At 46.1% G+C, this 26105-nt stretch overlaps 1 protein-coding gene across 1 annotated transcript in view; it reads right to left on the bottom strand.

The window, feature by feature from the left end:
- The window catches only part of LOC126531500 (uncharacterized), a 92421-nt gene extending 88182 nt beyond the window's left edge, over positions 1-4239 (bottom strand). The window contains exon 1 of the mRNA XM_055071199.1: positions 4142-4239. The gene's annotated coding sequence lies outside the window, so the exon portion shown is untranslated. The remainder of the gene's footprint in view (positions 1-4141) is intronic.
- Between the last annotated feature and the right edge of the window lie 21866 nt (positions 4240-26105).

The raw sequence follows: 26105 nt of genomic DNA, 5'->3' as shown, positions 1-26105 counted from the left end.
TGATAGGTGAGCGAAATCGCGATTATTCACCGTCAATAATAAGAAGCAGCCAACATGTACGGACGTAACTGTGAGAAAGTATTGTTTTGTTAATCAAGTCGATATTTCTGCGATTCATGTTTTTCGAAGTGTTCAAGTATTTGTGCGATAACAGCTCCGTGTTTTCATAGTTTCCTGTCCAACTGATTTAGTATTGAACCCATCCAAACGAAACCAATCAGATTCAAAATGAAACGACGCTTTTACACCTGATACGCAGTTCAGCGTGTTGCCGTAGCCATTATTGCGACTCGGGGTCAAAGACAAGAGCGGACTCTTGGAGCCTACGACGAGGACACGAAAAGCTTTATACAATATATACATATAGCAGGTAATATCATACAAGTAGCGGTGCCTTAAAGCGCACTAGACCGACGGGTCTGCTGGGGGCGACTTTCGTTCCTAACAACGGGCCTGCTCTGTCTTAAATTCCTTTGTCCAGGCGGGTGCTGACGTCAAACGCGTCGCCTTTCTCTTTCGTCGTGGTGGAAGTCCAAGTTGCATACCACCGGTCTCCACGGCAAGAAGACAGCAGTTCTGTAGAATTGTGGAGGCTGCCAGTGGATTCGTCGTGGTGCTCTGTGCCCCCGGAGTCCTCAGTTGGACACACGGAAAGTAGTCGGCAGTTTTTTGGAGCTTTGAAGGCCGTCAGTGGTTGTCTGAAACCCAGCACAAGGGCAACGACTTCCGAAGAACGAGGGGGGAACAGGGAGCGCTCGTTGCCACGATGAAAGGCACGCAGTGTGACATAACACCACGCGTGTGCTTTTGATTTCCGAAACATAGAATAAATCGGGCGTGTCTAATAATACAGCAACTGCAATTTTAAGCCACAATTATGTTGTACTCTATAATAGGCGACTTACGCACACTAATCTCAAAGACTACAACCGAAGTACCAAGGCTTCACCGCCAGGCCTCGGCTGTGAAGGAAAAACCACTTGCAGGTTTTTGAGACTTTCTTTGCCAGTTTAAAATTATAATTACTACTTAAATCTTGAACAGCGTCCTGGATTCTATCAGTATAAATCATGATTATTTCATTTCCATCAACACGTCTCACAACACAATCTGGCCAGTTGTTCATCCTTTTAACCGCCGAACACCATAGCCACTAAGCAGCCACCGTGGGTAAAGTGATTCCTCTGGGAGAAGCAGCATACTGTGCGCTTCCCGCTTATTCGCACTGCCTTCGTGATCGGCCCACTGTTCTTTGCGTGAGCGCCGCGCACGCAGAGGGGAAAATTTCCGACCAACTAGAGGATAACAGCTTCGCTGTAAGATATCCATCCATACAGCCGCCACCGCCACTTGGTTTCGAGCCCATGTCTCTGCTGTGATATGCATTTAGCAACCGTGCGCGCAACCACTCCACTATTAGGCACCTTTTAAACAGTTAGCCTTCCATAGCTCGTTCGCCAATTTTGTGTCGTCTCTTGCAATGCGCTGAAGAGACCTTGGCAGCGTTCGAGAAGGTGCTTTCATTAAAAATGCGATACAACGCGCGCTTTCTCCAATGAGATAGTAGACCTCGGTTGGTGTAGCCCTTCGCTTATAAGTATTAGTATTACCGCCAGCTGGATTGGCCCTCTTTGCATAACGGGTGGCGGAGCTCATTAATTGCGCGTGTACGGCATCGTCAAAGTTTTGCGAGACGCAGTCAACGCACATGTGTGTTGACGGACATGTATGTTCATGTGTGTTGAGTCAACGCACATGCGCACATGTGTGTCTGTCTCTTTTTTCTCCTTCATATAAGCAGTATAGCATAGCAAGCAGAATAATGCCATACCAACAAACCCCAGTTGAAGCTTTGGAGAAACCTTGTTGAATATGGCGCAATGCATATACCCATGCTAAACGTCCGTATAACTTTAACAGGAAGTGTATCCAGGTGTAATATAAGGAAATAGGTTTTATCTTCAGTAGGGATATATGCAATACACCAACCCGCCTAAGTAGATCCTGGTTTCGCCGACTCAAAGAAGGCGCATGATACAATGGATACAGGGAAGGTGCGCCCACTAGTGCCGCAAAAAATTATCTGCGACTCGTTGTCAAAATATCATCCGCGTGGAATGGCCCTTAAAAAATGAAATGAATCATAGGCCACTACATTCAGGGGGCAGAAAGAAATAGTCGCGCTGCATTGATTCACAACACCGGCTCCAAATAAACATTGCAAATACCCGATGCCATGTTTGATGGCAGAGTCATGAACAGTACAGTACTTGCAAGAACAACACGGGCAAATAGTGCCAGGTATTGTGCTTCCCACAAACTCTAAGAGGAGTAGCACATATATGGATGTATTTCGCAGGCGAGAACAAGCAATAGATTACCGGACAAGAATTACATTGTGTAAACCGCACCGAATTTGTGCTTAAAAAATTGGCGCGGTGCTGGCGTGTTAATCTTCGTCGTCAGGCTCATGAAAACAGCGTCGACGACACAGAATAGGCATTGATGACGATAATGACAATCAGTCTCAAACGTGAAACATGTCCGCAATGAAGGATGCAGCAACAAGTGGAAAACAACATCCAAAGCATCGACGAAGTCCCTTCAAGCAAAGAAATCGCAACGATAACTCCACATAACTTTTACATTGTACGACATGCGGATTACAGCGATCAAGGGATTGTTATATCAGCACTGGAAATGGACTCCAGAAAAAAAAAAATACTCCCTCGCTCTCCCCACTGAAACTTCCTGCAATTCGGTTGCACGAGAACACACACCATGTTGGTATTGATGACGCCATACGGTTGTTTATTTGATATGCTTCACCCTTACGGAGAAAATTTATAAGGGGAACTCTCAGTTATTACAATCGCACTCTTTATGAAAGCTGGAACGCGGCCGAAGCGTCGAAATTAAATGTTTATTTTCCCTTTTTATATCCTTCCACCTCTGTTTTTTTTTTTCAATTTCTTACCTCAAATTAATACTTTGCTCTTCGACGGCACCCTGCATCCAACAACCATCTAACAGCTGGCTTCTAGAATATTCTCCCGTAGTTCGGTAGCACAATTATCTCAGAAAAAAAAGATCTTGAGCCATTCCACTCCTCGAAGGTGGATGACCAGCGAAGCTGTATATCACACGACAGATGTGATTCAGAATTTTGAAGAAATGTACGAGCTCATTTATTATCTTGGTTGGTGGACATCGTGACGAAAGGTACGGACACACGTTTAGTGTCTTGATCAGTGGTCATTATTTGTCTAACTGTACGTGGCCTTCTCATAGCAGCTGCAGAACACTATTAATCCATATTTCACAGGGTATTAGCCGTTGCTTACGGGAGTATTAGCCATTAATGATGAACATTTTCGGCATGTAGTTATCTATGTTGTATGCGTGATTAGAAAGAATGTAAGCATCGATTGCTTCCCTTTGCTGAGTGCGTGTAGCCTCTGCCCTACAGAGCTATGAGCCATTGTATTTTTTGATCGCTTACGGGGGTATGAATGCTTACGCGAGTATGAGTGCTTACGGGGGTATGAGCCATTGACAATGATAGTTTTTGTTGACGTACAGGAAAAATACACGGAACCGTAGCAATATACAGCTTCACTGTACAAGCAGGCAACCAAACCACGATATGTGACATACAAATGTCTTCACCATTCTAACCTCCACGAGTATCATATATTGGTTTAGTACTAGTCACACCACTTCGTCGACATCGCACTTTGCGCTGCCGTCTGATTCCTCGTTGGCATTTTGCGCTAACTTGTGAAGTGTGCACTGTACTATCATACACATCGGAGTGCATCAAAGTTGTATAATGTGTGGCTCAACACTATGAACTTTCTGCGCAGGTGCACAAAGTAAGCCACTATGGCATCACGGTCATGTTATCGTCGTCGCAGTCATCGCGCCCTTGCCGCTTTCGTCACATACGCACTTATGTCACACGTACAACCGCTTCCATTAGAAAAATATTTTCGACCGTCTCGTGATGTTTTGAAGAACACTGAATGCTGGATTACCCCCTCCCTGCAATATACTTCGCATGAAATCAATTCCCACCATGAGTGGAATCTTCAACAGACCTTTATAAATGCTGTATGACCTCAATTAAGATTGTACTCACCAGTTCCGCAATTTTTTCCGCATTCGGACACTGTATTTCCGTGCTGTAAGTTGTCTGATTTTCTTCTATCTCGAATTTAATTTCAATAAGGAAATACGTTCCTGTAAAAAAGACGGTAAACGTAAACCGTTGACGAATTATCCACGCCACACAAATCCTCCTGCAATGAAAAAATACCTGGGTGTATATAACCTTGACATTGTGGCCTTTCTCCGATAAGTTTTCATCTATTATTTCGGTCTTGCGATCGAATTAAGATTTTTTTATGAATGTTGTCTTTTATTGTACACGTTTATGCAAAATTTGTCGAATATGTTGGTCAAGCGAACCCCGGGCCTCGTGCTGCTCAAGCAGCTTTAATAAATTAAATCAAATTGTAGGATTTTACGTGCCAACAACCCTACATGATTGCTGTAGTGTGGGACTGCCAATTAATTTTGACCACCTGGGATTGTTTAATTTGCACCCTATATACCGTACACGGGCGTTCTTGCGTTTCACCCCAATCGAAATCCTGGCCGCCGCGGCCGGGAATTCAAGTAGCTTTGAGTCGGTCAGACGAATCTTAACCTTTCGTCCTTTGCCGAAGCCGTTTCTTGACAAGTACCACAACTAACACTGCAGTTTAAAAAGCTTGGTATGTGTTGCTTTCTTTGCCGCCTGATGAGGAACTCACAAAACGGCGAAATTCAGGGCAAACGCATTTCACAGCGCCTGCCAGGAAATCAAGTGGATGCAGACGTAGTTTGGGAGGTATATGTGGATGTGTTAATGGGTGCCTTAAACCTAACTTAAATGCTATGAAAACGCAAAAACCACGAAGAAACCTATATACAGAGTGCCCCATCCAACGTGCAGAAAGCCAAAAAAAAGAAAAAAAAAGGAGAGTAAAGCTTCCTTAAGCAGTTGAAAACCAACATAGGTCGTTAGCAGCCACCCAAAGAAGCCTCCATTCCTGTAGTGTTCTTTTTTTGTTTTGTTTTAAATATCGGGATGGTGGTTTAGGTAATATGACTGCGTGACTGCTTTTGTCGTTTAAAGGAAAGCCTATCAAACATCAGGATAACGACTTTTTATAGCGACCACTTTATTACAACCTTGGTATCTTAAGTGAGAAACCACCGACATTCTTTCGCGAGCAGTCTGATGCACTACAATTGCTGGTCACGTTATGCGTGTCTCATATAGCACTCGGCATGTTGTGGGCTCTAGAAATTGAGCGCCACTGAAGTGACCATCGGCTCTTCCTGATTCGCCATACACTACTGATTCGCGACAAAGTCAAAAACACTCGTCGTGAATAGATTATAAATTGGCAGCCATTTCATCGATAAATCACCACTGACTTTTAGGACTGGGAAAGTGCCGAAAACTTATGCGGAATTTTTAAGGCACCATAACGAAGGGCTGTAATGAACATCCTATTTAGGAAGGGCACATTCGGCTTGGTGGTGAAGATTAACCCCCGTATTCTGGAACGTCCCTTCACCAAACACACCACCTCCACTGCAAAAGGTTGATGACAGCAGCGCCATTATTCCACTGACGTGTCACTGCTCTTCATTAACACTCCGTGTAAATTCTTGAGAAGCTTAGCGTCTTCTTTGGTGGAGCGCTGGTGCTGTACGCAACTCAGTGGAGGAGAGGAACAACTTCCGGCCAAGGATGGCTTGAGAATACGGGAGTACGTACTTGCAGTATTAAGCCCAAGAACTGAGCGTCATAATAATCACTATGAATGTGCAGCTGAATTAAAGGAAGTGCAAAGAATTTGTTCTAACATGCGCGCAAAACTTCAAAAATATGCGAGGTGAGACGTAGAGAAATTACTACGACTCTCTGAGCACGTACTTAAAAAGTTTAGGGACAATGCGAACCGCTTCAATGAGCCGTAACAAAGACATAACATAATAACGTAATGGTAACAAACATTATGTTCATGCCATTGAAGTGGCAGGCAATTGAGTAGAATAAGCTGTGGCAGGTGAATTTTGTGTCTTCTTTGCGAAAAGGAGATGCCGTGCAGTCCTAGTTATTTATAATAAGCAGGATTAATTCAGAGTACAGGCTTGAGCTTAACATTTAATTACCATGCTTGCACTGCGTAATCTGTGACAAACTAGGAATTGCAAGGTTTTATGTATGCTGTCCAACTTAAACAAAATTTTCAGATATCTGCCATCCATTTAGTTCCGTGCATTTATCTGACTTCAAGTGATTTCGCGAATTTCAATGAACTGTTTTCTTTGTACAGATCGGTCTTTATATCACTGGTCACAGGGTGAAAACTGAACGTCTATAGGCATATCGCGGTTCTGTAAGCGCCATCTATTATAACAGTAAAAGCGGAAAAATTTGGCGTGTCAAGTTGTATTTTACGTTAATTGGATACGTCGTGTACAAGGGTTCTGCAAAAGCCATATTTTAGTAATAGTAATTTTTTTTTAGATTTATGGGTAACATACCAATTTTGTTCGCTGTAGATGTACTATTAGGTGCAATTGACAGAATTGTGTTATCATTTTTCATTGTTGAGTTACAAAGCTTTATACTTGATAGTTCTGTTTCATGAAAATTTGCGATTTTGGCCAATTTTATAAAAAGAATTGACAACCTGAATTAAAAATTCGAAAGCACCAGTCGCTAGAATTCAAGTTCGTTTAAATGCAACAAACCTCGTCAAACTTGGTGCGGTGAATGCCGAGAAAAACGAATTTCTCTTCTACATTTATTTAGATAAGAGCACTGGAGCTAAAGCAAACTCTTAAGGAGGAGGCCGAGCTGCAACGTGAGCCCCCCCCCCCCCCCCCCCCCCCCGCCCTTCCCCCGAACGAAATTTCTGGCTACGCCACTGAACTTGCAGATGCATTCTCTATTGTTACGTCACTGAAAGCGCATCGTCCATTCTAGTCTTACTTCGATATCTTAGCGGGCCTGTGAAAAAAGTTCTCTGGTCAAAGTGTTCCTTTGGATTCTGAGACGCAGTCAGATCGACGTCCTCTTTTTGAAGAAAATCAATTATGGGATTATTGCGTGCACTACTACTACTAGCCTCTGTTTCACCGCGGGTTCCGCAGACGACTACCAGGGAACATAGACGGTTCCATGTTCCTCCATCTTTCTGCAGACACTCGCCACACCGCAGAAAGCAAACTTTGTACAACTGAACTGAAAGGCCGTAGGAGGGCTGGAGGGCGGCGTTGTGCTCCGGCAGCAACTGCGCATTTGGCCACCGGGCGCGCGGGGAACTGACGACGATCGCGGCTCAATCTCGCAAGCGGAGAGGCAGTGCGGGAGCGAGGGGGGGGGCAGCTTAATAATAATAATATTTGGGGTTTTACGTGCCAAAACCACTTTCTGATTATGAGGCACGCCGTGGTGGAGGACTCCGGAAATTTTGACCACCTGGGGTTCTTTAACGTGCACCTAAATCTAAGCACACGGGCGTTTTCGCATTTCGCCCCCATCGAAATGCGGCCGCCGTGGCCGGGATTCGATCCCGCGACCTCGTGCTCAGCAGCCCAACACCATAGCCACTGAGCAACCACGGCGGGTGGGGGGGCAGCTTCGACTCCGCCAACAAGTGCATACTTTGTACGTCCGTGCGCGGTTGCGCGTGTCGTATCATGAAGGGAATCTGCAGACGGTTCATACCTCTGTGCGCGCTGTGTTCTCGCCGCTCTTGCGTTGGAGCGATAGACCGCACGAAGGTCACTTCGCTCGTTACTGCTGCCTCGCTTGCTCGCACCAGCGTCCAGTGTTAAGGCGATAGCATCAAGGACCCGTGTCGGAGAAAATCCGGCGTTGGCGTACGGACTTTCGAACCTCCCATAGATTTTCGAACCACCCATATCCAGGTCCTTCATGTGGCGCAAGGAAGTTACCGAAATAATGGAATTTCTCAATTTAGCATGCGTAGAAAAATCGTAAAGTACGACTTACACACATGCTACAGACATGATGGTGTCAGATTGTAATTTGAATACACGAGAAAACATAATTTTCTTACGCGAAAACTCAAACAAAACCCTTTTCCAGCGTTTCTACCACGTATAGACCGACCACCATGTCCGCCATTTGCGCGCGCCGGCGAGCGAATATCTCGGAGGCTACGCAGTGGCGCGCCCATTTTTTGAAACACTTTCTGATGGCGCTCGCATCCACCGCATCGCGACCCACGCAAGAGGCCGCGTTTCTACCAGAAAGCTTGCCTTCGTGCATAGCGCTCGCCGCGAGCGTTTCCCGGTAAATATTGCGGTTACAGTGCTGCAGTTGCCGGTAAGCGTGAGAAGCTGTCTGGCATCTTTGAATGCTATCGCGTTCCGCTCTTAAAGGGCCACTCCGGCGATTTTTGCCCACTGATCTTCATAATATTTTGACATTATACACGTTCTCTTTTACACTCGCATTATCTGTGCGAAACAATATGGCTGTAAGTCATTTCGTTTTCCTGAAAATGAATTTTAGAGATCACTGCGTTCCCGATTCATGGCTTTCTACTGACCACCCTGTGTTTGTGACGTCATAGGCTACACCGCCACTGTCGCTGAAATCGGCCCTGTCTAGTTCGGAAATTCTGTGAAAGCTCCGTGTGTCGTCGGTAGACATCATCACCTTCGCTTCTTTGGTGTTAGCGCCGCGTGTACTGCATGTTTTTAGCACGCGTTCTGCATGTTTACATTATGGTAGTGTAGGATATGACGTCATCAACTCATCGTGACATCACATGAAACAGCTACCCGTTTCGGATTCGGTATCTTGTTTATTGGTTATTTAAAAGTATTGCTGAATTTTTAAGCAAATTGAACCACCCTACCGTTGACAGGGCTGTCAATGCCATCTTAAAATGATTAAAAATATGGTAAAAAAAACGCCGGTGTTGCCCTTTAAAGGCGAAGCTTAAGCGTCCACCAAGTTTTTTGCAGCGACTGTTCCCGCTCATCCGGTGTGATGTGTTCGTGTTGGGTTGTGCGCGCTGAGACGATGCTTGTTAATTCAGTTAGTAAGCGAATGTTTCCAAGCTTACACGGCTCATAAAACTACTACTCTTACTATCTTTTACTTTTCTAACTATCTATTTTTACTAATTTACTATCGCCATCGATGCTTCGCCTTTCTGTCGAATCTGTGATTTCTTTAAGGCTACGGCTGTATACTTGAAGGAATTTCAGCTTTTGACCTCAATTTGCGCTGTGTAACGACTTTCAGGCCACAAAGAGAAGAGACAGCTAGAAAAATCTTTATTTTCATGTTGGGCGGTGTGGTGGAAAGGTCCTCAGTTCCGGGCCTCGCTTGTGGCATTCTTTAGTGCAACACTGATAAACGCTGCAAGGTACCGTTGGTCGTGGGCGCTGGTTGCTTCTGTCGGCCATCTGCCCTGGGGTTCAAGGGAAAGATTTGTAGGGGCCGGAAGGGGAGGTGGGGGTGGTCCACAGGACCAGAGGTTATCGACAGTGTTGAGGATCTTCGGGTAAGAGCCCGGGGAGTAGGTGCATTCACGCTGGCGTAACGAGTGTTTCAGTGTAAGCCTGACGAATCAGTACGCTCTATTCACGGGTGAGCACTTCGCTGAGCTTGGGGAACTGGCGCCTTTCCTCTTGATAAGGCCGCAGAAGTAGGGGAGCCCACCTTTCTGTCTGGGCTAGTCGCGGAATGTAGGGTGCCTGGTTCAAAGTCTCGTAGGTGAGCTGATTAGCTCCTTCCTTTCTCGGCAGCCCGTCATGACCAGGTATCCAGATGATTTCTAAAGGACCCTGAAGGTGCTCTTGAATAAGTGTCGAAATGTGGGCCGGGAGATCGTTGTGCAACAGTTTCCTGCAAGCCCCAACATGGATTCCGTAAATATAATTCTTGGGCAGGCTGAGTTGCTAGGGGGCATGTGTTTGATCGCGATTGCGATAGCTGTCAGCGCCGCTAAGGTCGGATCTGTCTCTGGTAGTACTTTCGGATGTACAGTTTGAAGGTTGTTAGTCACGACTGCTATAGCGCAGCCCAATGCGCCAACGCTAGCATCAGCGTAGAAGTACTTGCCATCAGGGTGTTTTGCCGTGTACCTCTGGAATTAGGCAACTCACTGGCGTCGCCTCTCCTTGCCTCGTTCTGGATTCATGTGGCGTCGCAGTGGAGCTATGGTTAGGATTTCGCGTTTTTTCAGGGGTAGTCGCAATAGGCTCAGCTTCTGGATGATGGATGCTATGGAGGATGTGCGTGCTTTGATAGAGAGAGAGAGAGAGGGCTCTTTATTAGAAAAACAGAGAATTTTGCCGGCGCGTATATAACCGCTGGCATGCTACTCTGTATAGGGATGGGGAATGGGATGAAAATATTCCAGAAGAGAGTGGGAGAAAAAAAGGATAAAAGTAAATATGAAATGTCCGAGTGGACCTGATACTAATATTTACAGGTGACATGGCGGGTAAATTTAGGCTTTTGTATAGGAAGGATGCAATCTTTAAAGCTTTCCTATTTGACCAATTTCTGTCAGGTAATTGAACAATAAATCCAAAACCCGTCGCTGTTTCGAAGAACCGGGCATTGGACCTAAGATGCTCGGTAACGTTAACGGTTCGTGGCAAATCATGTCCATTTGGTGCTCTAAAAATTGTCTCTCGTCGCGGTACGCGGGGCATTCTAGTAATATGTGCTCAATTGTCTCTAAGTTGCGACAGTTATCACAGTATGGGTTAGTGGTTAATCCTATGCGGTACAGATAATTGTTCGTGTATGCCACGTTCAGTCGAAGACGATGGTACAATGTCTCTAAGTGTCGAGGAAGTGGTCGTGGAATTTTTGGTCTCATATCTGGGTCAATGTAACGTAGGAAGTTATCTTGGTGAAGCGGCAGATTCAAGATGCGGTCTTTTTCTTGATAGGCATATTTTTTTGCCATGTTTGAAGCGTCGGCTTTTGTAAAATATGTTCTTTTGAACTTGCGGTATTGGAGTCCATTTCTGGCAGCTTCGTCCGCTCTTTCATTTCCCGAAATGCCGGCATGGCTAGGTATCCACTGAAACTTTGTGCAATGCCCAGCAATCTTAGCCCTGTGGTGAAGATAAGCAATGTCAAATGCTGATGGTTGATTATTGCAACGCTTGTGCCTGTTCCACATACTTTGTAGGGCTGCTTTTGAGTCTGTGAAAATCACCCATGTCTTTGGCGGTTGCTGTCGAAGTACATACACAAGGGCCTTCTTAATGCCATATAGCTCCGCTGAAGTAGATGATGTCGCTCGCTCAAGACGAAACGAGAATCGTTGTCCTGTAGAGGGAACAAAAAGTCCGCATGATGAACGATGTGGAGTTGTAGAGCCATCTGTGAAAATGTGCGTTGCGGCTGCGTATTCTTTGTGCATATATGCTAAAGCTATCTGATAAGTTGCTGCTTGAGGCATTTTCTTTTTCGCACTAATTCCAGGTATATATGGCACGATTTCCAGTGGGGACAGTGTCCATGGTGAAATGTTTCGCGGCATAATTTGTGACGCCTGAGCAGGAATCGAAATAGATATGCTTCCGACGGCCTGCCCAAAGCTAGATGTAGCACGGGTTCTGGAAATATCCTTTAAAAAGTGAGTCTTCGTATGAATGACGTGGCGGAGGTGTATCCGAAGTGTCTCCTGCGAACATAGCACTTCCAGAGGCAGACATCCAGCTTCTGCTACAGTCCCTGAGCGGGACGACCCCTTCGGAAGGCCGAGACATACGCGAAGGCAGTTGTTTCGTGCTGCCTCTAGTTTTCTCTTGCTTGTGGGAGATATCTTGTGCAGGATCGGGAGGTAATATCGTAGTGTTACGTCGACGTAGGCCTTATGGAGGAAGCACCATTGATCTACAGTTGCTGCCCCACTGTGATCCGGCTAAAAATCGGAATACATGCGACGCCGAGGAAATCTTCTCACTCAGTTTTTTCACTTGGGGCGACCATGTGAGGTTCCTATCGATCGTCCCTCCAAGAAACCTTTGCGTCTTGACGTATGGAAGGGCACGACCACCCAACACTAGTGGATATTTTTCCGTACACCTCCGCGTGAAAGCCATGGCAACGCTTTTGTCGGGGGACAATTTCAGACCCCTTGGATTTAGGTAGGCCGATATATTTCCTAGCGTTCTCTGGAGGCGTTGTTGGGTGGTACTGCGGGAACGTGCTGCACTCCAAATGCAGATGTCGTCCGCATACAGTGTGATTTTGACGCCAGGGGGCAGGTTTCTTTTCAGATGGATGATGACTAAATTAAATAATACCGGGCTTAACACAGCTCCTTGTGGCACTCCCTTCTTGACGGCATAAAGCGCCGTGGGGCCATCCGGGGTACACATGAAAAGTTGGCGTCATTGAAGATAGTCTTCAATCCATGCGTAGAGCCGTCCTCCAAGACCAAGGGTTTCCAAAGCGTCAAGTATTGCTTTATGATAGACCGAATCATGTCTAAGGATAATGCAGTCGGTATGTTGCCAGAGACCAATTCCTCTTCAATTGATGAGACCAAGGCAATGACATTATCAATTGCGGATCTATTTTGCCGGAAGATATTCATTTCCTCCGGGTAAACTTTTGCAGTTTCCAGGAACCAATTTAGTCGTTTGTAGATCATTTTTTCGAATAGCTTCCCTACGCAGCTAAGCAGAGATATGGGTCTGAAGGAGGCGTAATTTGTTGGCTGCTTCGCTGGTTTCAATATAGGAATGACTTTCGCAAGCTTCCATTCCGTAGGAACCTCCCCAGTTATCCATGAGGCGTTGTAGTACTCCAGAAGGCGTAGGCGAGATGTGTGGCATAGATTTGCGAGCGCGTCATAACTCACGCCGTCATGGCCAGGTGATGATCGCCTGTTTACGTCGCCGATTGCTGCCGTGAGCTCTTCGATGGTGAATGGTAATTCTAAGTCAGGAAGGGTAGCTCGAGGTGGACTAGGCTGACGACTTGCAATTTGCCGCAAAGGTTGTGCCCCGTTTGAAAAGAGCCTGCAGTACTGCTCTGCCACCACTTTCAGGGATGCGCGCTCATGTAATGAGAGGGCGATAAAAGGATAAAGCTGTTGCGGCTCCTTGCGAATGCCTCTGACGACTCGCCAGATTTTGCTCAGCGGTTGTCGTATGTCCAGTGTCCCACAAAAGTCCCTCCACCTTTTTCGGTCCAGTTTGGTGAGGTAACGTCGTATATGTCTTTGTGCCCGTCGACAAGTTCTGAGGTCTTCGATATTCTTAGTACGTAGAGCCTTCCTTTCGGCACGCCTTCGAATGGCACATAACCTTTCAAATTCCTCGTCTGTTGGTACATTACAATGCTTAGTGGCAGAGCGGGTACTTTGTTTGAGGCAATGAGCTATTGTCGGTATTATTTCTGTATTCGTAATCGAGGCTGTGATTCCTTTGTCTACGGCTGCTGTGTAAGCTTCCCAGTCTACCGACTTCAGTTTCACTTTTCTGGGCGACGTCCGAAAATGAAGGGCAGAGATTAGGATCGGGTAGTGATCACTACCTCGAGTCTCGAAATCTGTACACCATGCGAACATAGGGGCCACTTGACTTGATACGAATGTGACGTCAATGCAGCTAACAGTCGTCGGATTTTTCAGGTGTGTTATGCTGCCGTCGTTCAAGGGCTCTATATTGTATTTTGCTAAAAGCTTCGCCAGCTTGGCACCCCGAGCACATGTATGTGAACTGCCCCAGATCTCGTTATGTGCGTTGAAATCGCCACAAATAATATGTGGAGACTGAGTGTTTGTCAACAAGTTTTCCAATCTTGTCACGTCGAAAGGTGATCCTGGTTCCAAGTAGACGCCGATCAGGGTAAACACTTTGGATGCAATCACTGTGGTGGTGCAAATATATTCGTTCTTGTCATGTGGTGCTACGTCAATCGCAGAGGCAGGTATGTCGTTGCGAAATCCAATGAGCAGTCGGCTAATTCCATTTTGTCGCCTTGAATGATGAAAATAATACCCCTTTATCCTAAAGTGCTCGTCGACGCGAGACTCGGAAATGACTAAAGAAGGGAATCGGTACATTCGCGTAAGATGCTTAAAGTCTGCTAACTTCGAGCGCAAGCCGCGAGCGTTCCACTGGAATATAGTACATGTGCGGAAGTGTTTGTTGGTGGACACCGCTTGTGAGACGATTGTTGGCGAAGCCATCGTTGCTACTGCGAAGAATCACGGCTTTGCGCCGTGAAAGAAGACGACACTAGCGGTTCCAAAGCCAGGACGGCCTCTACTTCAGGGATGCTCTTAAACGATGGGCTGGCACAGAGAATAGCCTTGATTGCGGCGAACATCATGGGAATCAGCATACTCGATATCTCATTTGCAGTGATACCATCTAACAACTTTTCTTGGTTCTTCCTGTTCTTCTGCTGCGACCTTGAGGACACCTGTTGCTGTCGTGGGCTTGAGGTTATATCACTTGAGTGCTTTGATGGATTCGTTGCAGTTGAAGGCCTTTGCTGGTTTTCTTTCACGGCTGAGGCGTAGGACTTTTTCAAAGCCGTGTCGCTGCGCTGCACCGTGTCGTGTTGCTTTTGGTTTGTAGACGTATACATCACATCCGGATTCGGTGGTGGTTCTCGTCGTTTCCGCACTTTTCCTTGGATTTGCTCCATCGTCCGTGCAAGAGTGGCTGATTTCTTTTTAGGACACCCTCCGTACGACGCAGCATGCTCTTCTCCACAGTTTGCACACCGAGGCTGGGAATGTGACGTACATTCCTTATGCGTATGTGGACCAGCGCATATCTTGCAGCGGATGGGGCCTTTACAATATTTCGCTATATGTCCATGTCTTTGACATCTGAAACGTTGAGTAGCAGACCCCATGTATTCCGTCACGGGATAACTGCAGAATTCAAGCGACACTCGGTTTGGTAAAGGGGCGTCCTTAGAGAATTCCAGGATGACCGAGCGTCTTCGGGTTTCCGTTACTACGCCATCTTCGTTAGGGACGTAGAAAACTTGCCTTTTAGCAGATATGACTCCTTGTTCGCTCAAATACTCCTTGAGGTCGTCATCTGAGTACTCAACAGGAACGTCCAGTATCCTCCCGTACGTGGCAGAGTAGGAGTATGGAACTCGAGCTTCTACAGGAATACCCGATAGATCTGTCACTGTGAGGAGACGATTGGCTGCAGGAAGTGTAGACACTGTCACCATGAGGCTGCCATCCTTGTTGAGACGGTGGCTGAGTATCTTTTCTTGGGCTGTTGTCACGACCGCAGAAGCCAGAAGATTTGGGTTTACTTTCCATAAGCTGCTGCCAGGCTGAGTTGGCTTGAATATAACAGGAACACCTGCGGCTCTTTTCTTTTTGTAAGAGACAACAGTGAAGGCTGTCTGGTCCATCTCTTCGTTGTCTCCTGCAGATTCCTTTGTGTCGATGTCATCTTCACGTAGCCTTTTCCTTGCTTGCTCATCTTCTCTGTGGTCTACAGAAGCAACGTGCTGACCTGATTGCTGATTGCTTGCGACGGATGCCATCAGAGCATCACGAAGGGCGGCCGACGGCGGAGGCTCGCCGCGCTGCTTCGGTCCGGTGCGCTTCGGGAGCCGCTTGCTGTGCTTCTCTCGCAGGACGGTGACCCCCAGACCGGCGTTCGGTGAAAGAGAGGCACAAAGAGTAAAAAGGCGCTCTACACTTGCTAAAAAAGACTTAAAATAACAGACGGGCGTTCGGAAGCGAGCCTATCGCTCGTCGTCTTCCGTGCTTTGATACGTGCGCTTGAAACTCAGTTCTTGGCAATGACGATGAATACCGACTAGTTCCGCCACCGTGCTACGGCAACCGATGTCAAGGAGGAGCTTAGTGCTGGCACTAAAGGGAATGCCGATGGCCAGTTTTGTCGCCTTCCGGATGAGCGCATTAAGGCGATTCACATCTTGCTGACGGAGCCTGGTCTGGGCAGGTGGTAGCGCAGGCGCGACATAATTAGTGCATTTCGTAATTGAAGCATATCCGCCTCCTTCACTCCATCGGCTCGGTTGGAGACACTACGCATCATGCGCAGCACCTGTTCTCCTTGCCTGAGCAGGTGCTGCACCGCCGCGGCAGGACCTCCATCTTTCTGGATATGGAGACGGAGTATGGTAATACATTTTGGTTGAGAAATCGGCACGCTTTCCCTTAAAATTTGTATGGTGGGTGGTCGCCATCATTTGCGATGAACCAACAGCAACTCGGACTTTTCCGGTGCACATCTAAGGCTAATAGTTTGAGCAGCCTCATGAACCCTGTTCATAGCCAGTTGGAGAGTTTCTTGGATGTGTCCGGGCGAACCCGTCTTGATCCAGACGGTGATAGCATCTGCGTAGACCGCATATTTGATGTCAGGGTCGTCTCGTAGCACTGTGCGTAGCGTGTAGCATGTGTGTAGCCATGGACTACGCACATGGCAAGATTAAAGAGTGTGGGCGAGATCACTGAACCCTGCAGAATGCATCTCTGCGAATGGGGATACTGTTGTGAGGGGATGTCGCCTACTGGTAGCGTGTACGTGCGCCTCCGTAAGCATTCCCTAATAGAAAGCTTGGTTCCGCGTCCAGTAACTCTGTGCCCTTGCAGCATAAGGATTGCAATGTGAGCTCGTTGGTAACGCACTTTCAAGGGGTGTACGGTAGCGCGATTAAAAGACGGGGCAAAAGAAGACAAACAGGGACACACACAGCGCTGTGTGTGTCCCTGTATGTCTTCTTTTGTCCAGTCTTTTAATCGCGCTACCGTGCACCCCTTGGACCTGCAGCATAGCATCGTGGTTAACGTAGTAGAAAGCTTTCATGAGGTCGATGGCAAGAATAGTTTTAAGCGAAGCACTGCTTGTTTCCTTCGTGTTTTCTTCGTGCAGCTACAGCAGAAAGTCTTGAGAAGATAAGTGATATCTGTATCCAATCAAATTATGAGGTAGGTGTTTCAGTTCATGAAGAGTTTGCCAGAACCGTTAGTTCCAAAGGAGCAAGCGAATAATTATAAGCGATAGAAGTAAATAAGAGGAGGCAGGCATACTGGTGAACAATGGTTATAAATCTCTCACGACGGGAATTGCGTGTAGGTCAGATCATTTTTCTTCATCTCAAAGTACAACTATCCTCGCCTCAGAATTCTAGGAAAAGCCTCTGGGAATGTAATCTTTGTTGGATGCGAGTCAGTTCAAACGTAGATAAACAACGTACGCTTGCCTAGAGTCACAAGATAAGAACAAAAGCAAGCAGGAACTCTTGCCAGAAGTGTGACGTAGCAGTTTGACCTTCGTGGCAGGCTGTCGAATGTACGCGCTCTGATATGCGAAAGTGCTTCTGCGCCTAGATAATCATGATAAAGCTTTATTTTTCTAATTTTTCTGTGTATTTTCAGTTATGCTGCCTGTGGTAGGTTCTAGGTACCTCATTATATCGTGGTTCTTTGATTATGAATATATGTGTGCAAGTGTAATATAATTCGGGTGATCTGAAGAAATAAATTTACTTGGAAGTCAGCGCTTGGTCCTCTTTCGTGTGCATCTCTCCCTTGTCTCGTTTTCGCGTTGTGATGTTGCACTCCTTTGAGCAAGTTCTTTCGGAAAGCGTTATCTGTGTTTGTAAAATATGCGAACAATCATTAGATAAGTCAGACATACCAGGAACTCGCACGTGTTCGAGTGCGAAATGACAAGTGCTCGATTTCAAGCTGTCTAATGTATACGCATTCCGCGGTTATCAATCACTGGTATGCCGGCCATAAGGAAGGAAGGTGGTACTGGGAAGTATTGAAAAATGCGCATTATCTCGACGCCCAGTTGTTCTTATGTTGCTGCAATGGGTTCGATAAACATGCAACCATTGGCAGAATATAATCGCGTGCCACGAGTGGTCTTTGCGACCGATACGTTCTGCTAAATCGTATTTGCAGTCGTGTGCATGGGACGAACGCACTCTAAAACACGGCCCAGATCTTATGAAAACGCACTAATTTCGCGGTGTAATTTATACCCCAATCACACGGGCACTTTCAAACTCCTTTGAGCCAAAGATCCTATACTTCAAGGTAGAATGCGCGCTGTCACACAGGCACAGCAAAGGAGCCCTACTGGAAGGGAGCTTTGAGTCAAAGGAGTGCGCGTTCGTCCTTTGAAACCTCAAGGGGATACTCTCGAGCCTAGAGAGCCTCCCACTGCAGAAAAAATAATCTCTAAATATATGGAAGTTAAATGTTTACCTCTTCATAACAAGCTTCTAAGTACTGAATACTATTACTATAGAACTAAACGCTTTCGGGACTCCCGCAATCTCCGTCATGAAAGCGCCGGTACAGCAGCGCCGGCACAACCTGTCGTCAGCAGCAACATCGACACAACACTGGTGCCATGTGCGATTTGGTTCTTTGGCTAGCAGCTGCTAGGCATCCCAGTCTCCTCGGCATTTTTCTGCGCGTCTTCTTCCCCCGTCATATTTGTTTTGTAGTTCTTTATGCCTAGCCACAATGAATGAAACAAAACAGCTGAAGCAAGGGCAACCATGAATAATGGACGCCAACATGCGGTGTACAAAGCGGTACACATGGAGGCCATCATTACTATAAACACATCTGTATTTAGTAATGTAATGCCTTTACTACACGTGCATTTTCTTTTGATGTTTCTATGTATTAGGAAAAATAAATATTGCTGAAAAAAATGTGACAAATTTATTATAGGACGCATCTTGGCCATATTATTTTAGTACTATCGAGGCGATGGAAGCGCTAAGGATACGTTGCGGTTTCTGTTAAAAGCTTCAACGGAGACCACTTGGAGACCGTGTAGCACCGACACATATCCCTTGAACTAATGTCCCTTTGAAAGCTCAATGCTCCTTAACTTCAAAGAACCTTTGGCATGCTCGTGTGGCTGGGGTACTATACAGTCATTATACAGCTATCGTTGCATTCCCTAGAACTAGTCTTTTCGGAAAGCGTTATCTGTGCTTGTAAAATATACAAACACTCATGAGATAACAATCAGACAAAGCAGGAACGCGCACGTGTTCGAGTGCGACATGAAAAGTGCTTGGTTCTAGGTGTCTAAGCTACATATATATATATATATATATATATACATATATGCATGGCGCCGTTATCAATGACAGAGTAGCCGGCCATAAAGAAGGATGATGGTACTGTGAAGTATTGAAAAACGGGCATTATCTGGATGCCCATTTATCCTTAGGTTGCTGCAATAAGTTCAGCCACTGTGCAATCTTTGGCAAAATAGAATTAAACTAAATTATAGGGTTTTACGGGCCAAAACCGCGATCTGATTATGAGGAACGCCGTCTGGGGGACTCCAGAAATTTTGACCACCTGGGGTTCTTCAATGTGCACCTAAACTAAATACACGCACGTTTTCGGATTCCGCTCCCATCGAAATGCGGCCGCCATAGCCGCGATTCGAGCATCGCAGCCCAACATCACTTGGCAAAATATAATCGCTTTTCGTTTTCGCTTTCGTTTTCGCAATTTAGTTTGTATTCGTGAGAACTGTATTGCGATCGCGGTGGTAGCATAGCCGTCAATTTCTTACAAGCGCGAAATGTTCAAACCATGTCTGACTGATCGGCGAAGGCACCACTGTAGGTTAAACGAGGCATACAATTCAGCGTTAAGCCCGCAGCGTTCACAGAAAAACTACGGGCTCAGTTACCCTCCCCCCCCCCCCCCCCCACCGCCCAATTTCCTCCTTCTCATTAGCTTTAGTATAACCGCTGTCCAAAGCTGTAGAAAGGTTGAAGACATGACTGGGAGGCTGACAAGGTCGTCTGCTTTGTGCGACGCTCAGAGCGGTATGGATACGGCGGCGCAACTGACCATTCTGAATAGCTAGCAGGGGGTGCTAGTTTTCGGACGCCGAGGGACAAGCAGACGGGACGAGTGGATGATACGCGGCTCGGGGTCTCCCAGTAGGCGCTGGAAACTTTTCCTTTTTTATTTTTACACACAAGTTTTAAGTGCTGTTCAAATTCAGTGAAAATATATCGTGTACCTAGGCGCGTTCAAGACCGCGTGCATGCGTGAGATTCGGGAAACGAGAGGTTAGGGCCACCGATAATTGGCACTATATCGTGCAACCTATGATCTTAGGCATGTAGGGCCCTCTGAGCCGTACTTATCGGCGACAAGGTAGCCTTGCTGCCTGTGGGATTATCTTACTGAGCTATGTCAAATGCTCGTTTGCGGTAGTCGGAAGTTCAAATCCCCCTCCCTTTTTTTTTTTTACTTACCGAGCACTACTGCACCACTATCGGCTTGAACACAGGGTATACCCTCCACCACGTCCAAAACTAACGAGAAACGAAGGCACCGACAACAGGCGACTCCAGAGCAATACCTTTACCCACGGAAGCTTACTGCATCGTTTCCACCCGACGCTATACAGCTTCACCTGTCCACACTGAGACGTGCCAGACACCCTGGCGCACCTCCTACTGCAATGCAAGAGCACCCGAGCAAGCATCAGTGCGACACAACTAGTAACAGCAGACGCAGACCCAAACCTCCTCGCTGAAACATGGGAGGCTGCGATCTCCAAGCCGGACCTGGTCGACCAGCGCGAACTCGTCGCCCGGACCCGGAGGGCGATCCAAGCCAAAGGGTTCCTGGAATAAGGCACCCTCCCACCTCGACTGACAAGTCACTGCTTCAAATAAAGGTTCATTCATTCATTAATTTCCCCAATGCACTACATCTGCAGACTTTGAGCGACGCCAGACACCGGCGAAAGATGCCGAGAGCGAGTGGGGCTATACTAATCCAGGTACAACCAAATTATAAAGGCCCACTAAGCTTGAACGAAGACACTCTCTAACCAGAATAGGAATTGGCCTCCCTGGTGCAGTATTTGGCCACAAGCTCGCTGATGAAATCTACAATTTACCAATGGCCCTCAGTCCCCAGCAGCTGCGGAGCACCTGACCAAGGTGGCGGTCAGGCCTGTAACGCAGCAGAGGGTGATAAGAATCTCTGGGTCCGGACAGGCCGCCAATGGAAACTGACCCTGTCCACATTTAATTGGTGAACTCTGTCGAGTGAGGCTAGCTTAGCAGTACTGTTCGAAGAACTATCAGACATTGTTTGGGATATCATCGGCTGTAGTGAGATTAGAAGAACTGGTGAGGCTTATACGTTGCCGAATAACAGTCATTTCCTCTGCTATAGAGGTCTCCCTGATAAGAAGCAATACGGAGTAGAATTCTTAATCCATAATGGCATAACGGGCAACATTGACGAATTCTACAGCATTAATGAGAGGGTAGCCGCAGCCGTAATCAATGTTACTAAGAAGTATAGATTAAAGGTAGTACAAGCCTACGCTCCAACATCCAGCCACGACGATGAGGAAGTAGATCAGTTTTATGAGCATGTTGAATTAGCGATGAGAAAAGTGCAAACTCAGTATACAGTAATAAAGGGTGACATCAATGCAAAATGGGGGGGAAAGCAGGTGGGTGAACAGGAAGTTGGCAACTACGGTGTCGATTCTAGAAATGCTAGAGGAGAGATGCTGGTAGACTTCACCTAGAGCAATAGGCTGAGAATAATGAACACCTTTTTCAGGAAGCGCAGCAACAGAAAGTGGACCTGGAAAAGCCCTAATGGTGAAACAAGAAATGAAATTGATATACTTTCTGCCGACTCCAGTATAGTGCAGGATGTAGAAGTGATAGGTAGGGTAAACTGCAGTGATCATAGGCTAGTGAGGGCAAAGATTCACCTCAATTTGAACAGAGAAAGAGTAAAATTGGTCAAGAAAAAGCAGGTCGACTTAGAGGCAGTAAAGGTAAAAGCAGACAAATTTAGACTGGTACTTTCAAACTAATATGCAGCTTTAGAGCAGAGAGATGATGATGATGACATAGAGGTAATGAATGAAACCGTAACAGGGCTGGCTTCAGTGGCAGCAATTGAAGTGGGTGGCAAGGCACCAAAGCAACCAGTAGGCAAGCTCCCCCAAGTAACAAAGGACCTAATAAAGAAACGAAAAAGAATGAAAGTGTCCAACTGAAAAGATAAGATAGAATTCGCGGAACTGTCAAAACTGATAAACAAAGTGAAAATAAGTGATATTCGAAATTGTAACGTGAGCAAGACTGAAGAAGCCGTAAAACATGGACGCAGCCTGAAATTAGTGAGAAGGAAACTTGGCATAGGACAAACTAAGATGCACGCACTGAAAGATAAGCAGGGAAATATGATCAGAAATTTCGAAGGTATAATAAAGGCAGCGGAGGAATTCTATACTGACCTGTACAGTCCCCAGAGAAGTCAGGATACCTCAATAGAAATAGTAATGAACAGGATACAGAAACTCCTCCAATAACTAGCGATGAGGTCAGAAGGGCCTTGCAAGACATGAAACGAGGAAGAGCAGCAGATGAAGGTGGAATAACAGTAGATTTAAACAAAAATAGAGCAGACATAATGCTTCGAAAACTGGCGGCTCTTCATACGAAGTGTCTATCGAGTGCAAGGGTCCCAGAAAACTGGAAGAATGCAAACATTATACTATCCACACAAAGGCTGAGGTTAAAGAATTGAAAAATTATAGGCCCATTAGCTTACTTCCAGTATCATATGAAATATTCACCAAGATAATCTACAATAGAATAAGGGCAACACTGGACTTTAGTCAACCAAGGGAACAGGCAGGTTTCAGGAAGGGATACTCGACAATGGATCATATACATGTCATCGATCAGGTAATCGAGAAACCCGCACAGTACAATCAGCCTCTCTATATCGCTTTGATAGATTACGAAAGGGCATTCGATTCAGTAGAGATATACCAGCAGTCATAGAGGCATTGCGTAATCAAGGAGTACAGACCGCTTACGTAAATACCTTGGAAAATATCTAGAGAGATACCACAGCCACCTTAATTTTACACAAGAAAAGAAGGAAGATACCTATAAAGAAATGGGTCAGACAAGGAGACACAATCTCTCCAATTCTATTCACTGCGTGCTTGAAAGAAGTATTTAAGCTATTAAACTGCGAAGGGTTAGGAGTAAGGGTGGACAGCAAATGGCCCAGCAACCTTCGGTTTGCCGATGAGATTGTTTTATTCAGCAACTATGCAGAAAAGTTACAACAAATGATTGAGAACCTTAACAGGGAAAGTGTAAGAGGGGGGTTGAAGATTATTATGCAGAAGACAAATATAATGATGAATAACCTGGCAAGGGAACAAGAGTTCAGGATCGCCAGTCAGCCTTTAGAGTCTGTGAAGGAGTACGTTTACATAGGTAAACTAATCACAGGGAACCCTTATCATGAGAAGGAAAATCACAGAATAAAAAGGGTCGGATCGCATACAGCAGACATCGTGAGCTCCTGACTGGAAGCTTACCGTTATCATTGAAAAGGAAGGTATAGAATCAGTGCATTTTACCGGTGCTGACATATGCGGCAGAGACTTGGAGACTGACAAAGAAGCTTGAGAACAAGTTAAGGACCGCGCAAAGAGCGATGGGACGAAGAATGCTAGGCATCACTTTAAGAGACAGGAAGAGAGCGGTTGGATCAGAGAGCAAACGGGTATAGACGATATTCTAGTAGACATTAAGAGGAAAAAATGACTCTGGGCAGCTCATCTAACGCGCAGATTACATAACCGTTCGACCATTAGGGTGACAGAATGGGTACCAAGAGAAGGGAAGCGCAGTAGAGGACGGCAGAAGACTAGGTAGTGCGACGAAATGAGGAAATATGCAGGTGCTAGTTAGAATCAGTCGGCACAGGACAGGGGTAATTGGAGATCGCAGGCTGCATTTTAAGTCCAATGCAGGACGAAGGCTGCATTGGACATAAAATGCAGCCTGCGATCTAGGCAGCCTGCGAATAGGCTGATGATGATTATTATTTTGATTATTATTATTATTATTATTATTATTATTATTTATTATTTATTCGCTTATCACAAGCAGACTACGCGACCGACACGTACTATTAAATCGTATTTGCACTCGTGTGCATGGGACCAACGAAATCACAAACACAGCGCAGATCTGCAAATGTACTAATTTCGCGTTGTAACCTATATTGTGATTATATGATCTATGTGATATAAAGATTTAGTTAAGTTGCCGGAACTGTATGGTGGTTATGTGTGACACCGCAGTGGAACGCTCCTAGTTCATTTGTACTCCTGAAGGTTATTTGATGTGCACCCAGTGTACGCCATACGAGCGTTTTATTTCGATAGCAATTATACGGCCACTCCGTGCGCATTTCTGCCGTTGTCTCTGCCGTCGCTGTGATGTTCTGTGTAAAGTCCAAGGTCGATAACATCGTCGCCGCGCGCCGTGTGCTGTACGGGCAAGTGATATCGTGCGAGGGTGAGTCGACGATGGCGGCTAAGTCTCTCGCGCGCAAGGAAGGAAAGGGGCGAAGATGCGCGCCGTCCTAAGTCACGCGCAAGGCACCGGGAGAAGGAGAGTAGGGGGGGGGGGGTGCGCGTTCTACTTCGGTAGCGGTGTGTATGGCGCGGCCACGCAGGCCCTATCTCGTAAGCGGTCTGCGATGGGGACAGAGTGTACCGAGGGCTGATATCTTTGTGTGAGCTGTTTTCACCGCTTAGTTCGAGTTAAAGCGAGAGGCAGCACGAACCTCAATTCACTCGCTTCTACTGCCGCGCTCCCTCACTGCAGCGTTTTGACAGCGAGGTTCAACGGTCATGTTTCATGACCATGGTGTTCATGGGGTGTGTGTTCATGCTTCTTAATTTACTCAGCGAATGTTTACAAGTCTATACGGCCTATAAAACTATTATCTTTACTTTGTATAGCTGTCTAGTAATTTGCTATCTTAATCGATGCTTCGCCTAGCTTTTGGGCGTAACTTTGACTTTTTCTGCATCCCTCCCTAATCGAAATGCCTGCAGGCCCTGGCCACAGGGCCCAGCATGGTTTCCCGCCAGCAGTGGCGTAGCCAGAAATTTTGTTCGGGGGGGCTCACGTTCCAGCTCGGCCTCCTCCGTATAGAATTTGTCGAGGAATCACATATGTGAATAATAACTGCATTCTCATTGCCAAAGATGCTGCAAATGATTTCTTGAACGCTAGGCGCTGTCAAGACAAGTGAAATATATATTTTTTTCATGAAAGAATATACTCATATGTCCAAAGAATTGTGCCCGAAATAACCGATATCAATGCTGCCATTTTTCTTGTGTATTTATTAAATGAAAAAAATATCACAGGCACTTTAGAACTATATCAGTTAGAAATCAGCAAGGCAGTGCATGCCGCTGATATAAAAATGTAAAAGCAATGAAATGAACAAGTTGAGAAGTATTTTAATGAAACTGTCATTCAAGACGCTTGTGTACATTTGTGTAGATATGGAACGACCACAGAAAAATCTCAATGGCGCTGTCCTTTGTTACAATGTATTGTGCAGGAGCAGCTGACACCAGTTGTGTAGTGAGTAATTGCACCAAAATTATAGTCGCAACAGAGAGCACATATAAAAAGCAGGAGTTCTGCAAAGTTTACTAGGACGAGTGAAATGAAAGTGAGCAATCGCGAATATATGACTAACGGGGCATTTTATTTAAAAGTAGTCCCCATGAGCATTTAGACATTTGTCCCACTGTCTAACGAGTCGCGTGAATCCCGTCTCATCAAACGCTTTGGCTTACTCCTTCAAAAAGTATGTAACTGACTCTTTCACGTCATCGTCCCAAGCGAATCTGGTTCCGTTGAGCTGTTTTTTTCAAATGCCCCAAAATGTGGAAGTCGCAGGGCGATAGGTCTCGGCTGTATGGCGGATGTTGCAGCGTTTCTCACTTGAACTTTAGCAGTTCTGTATTGACCACGTCAGTGACGTGCGGACTGGCATTGTCGTGAAGCAAGATGACCCCGTTCGTCAATTTTCCACGTCGTTTGTTCTTGATCGCGATACGTAGCCGATCCGGCGCTTCACAGTATCGGTAACGATTGATAGTTTATCCAGGTTTAGCAAATTCTATCA

Source organism: Dermacentor andersoni, chromosome 5 (genome assembly GCF_023375885.2).
Source record: "Dermacentor andersoni chromosome 5, qqDerAnde1_hic_scaffold, whole genome shotgun sequence".
NCBI classification, from domain to species: Eukaryota; Metazoa; Arthropoda; class Arachnida; order Ixodida; family Ixodidae; genus Dermacentor; species Dermacentor andersoni.
Note: the sequence above shows the minus strand (reverse complement) of the source record. Positions and strands in the feature narration are given on the sequence as shown.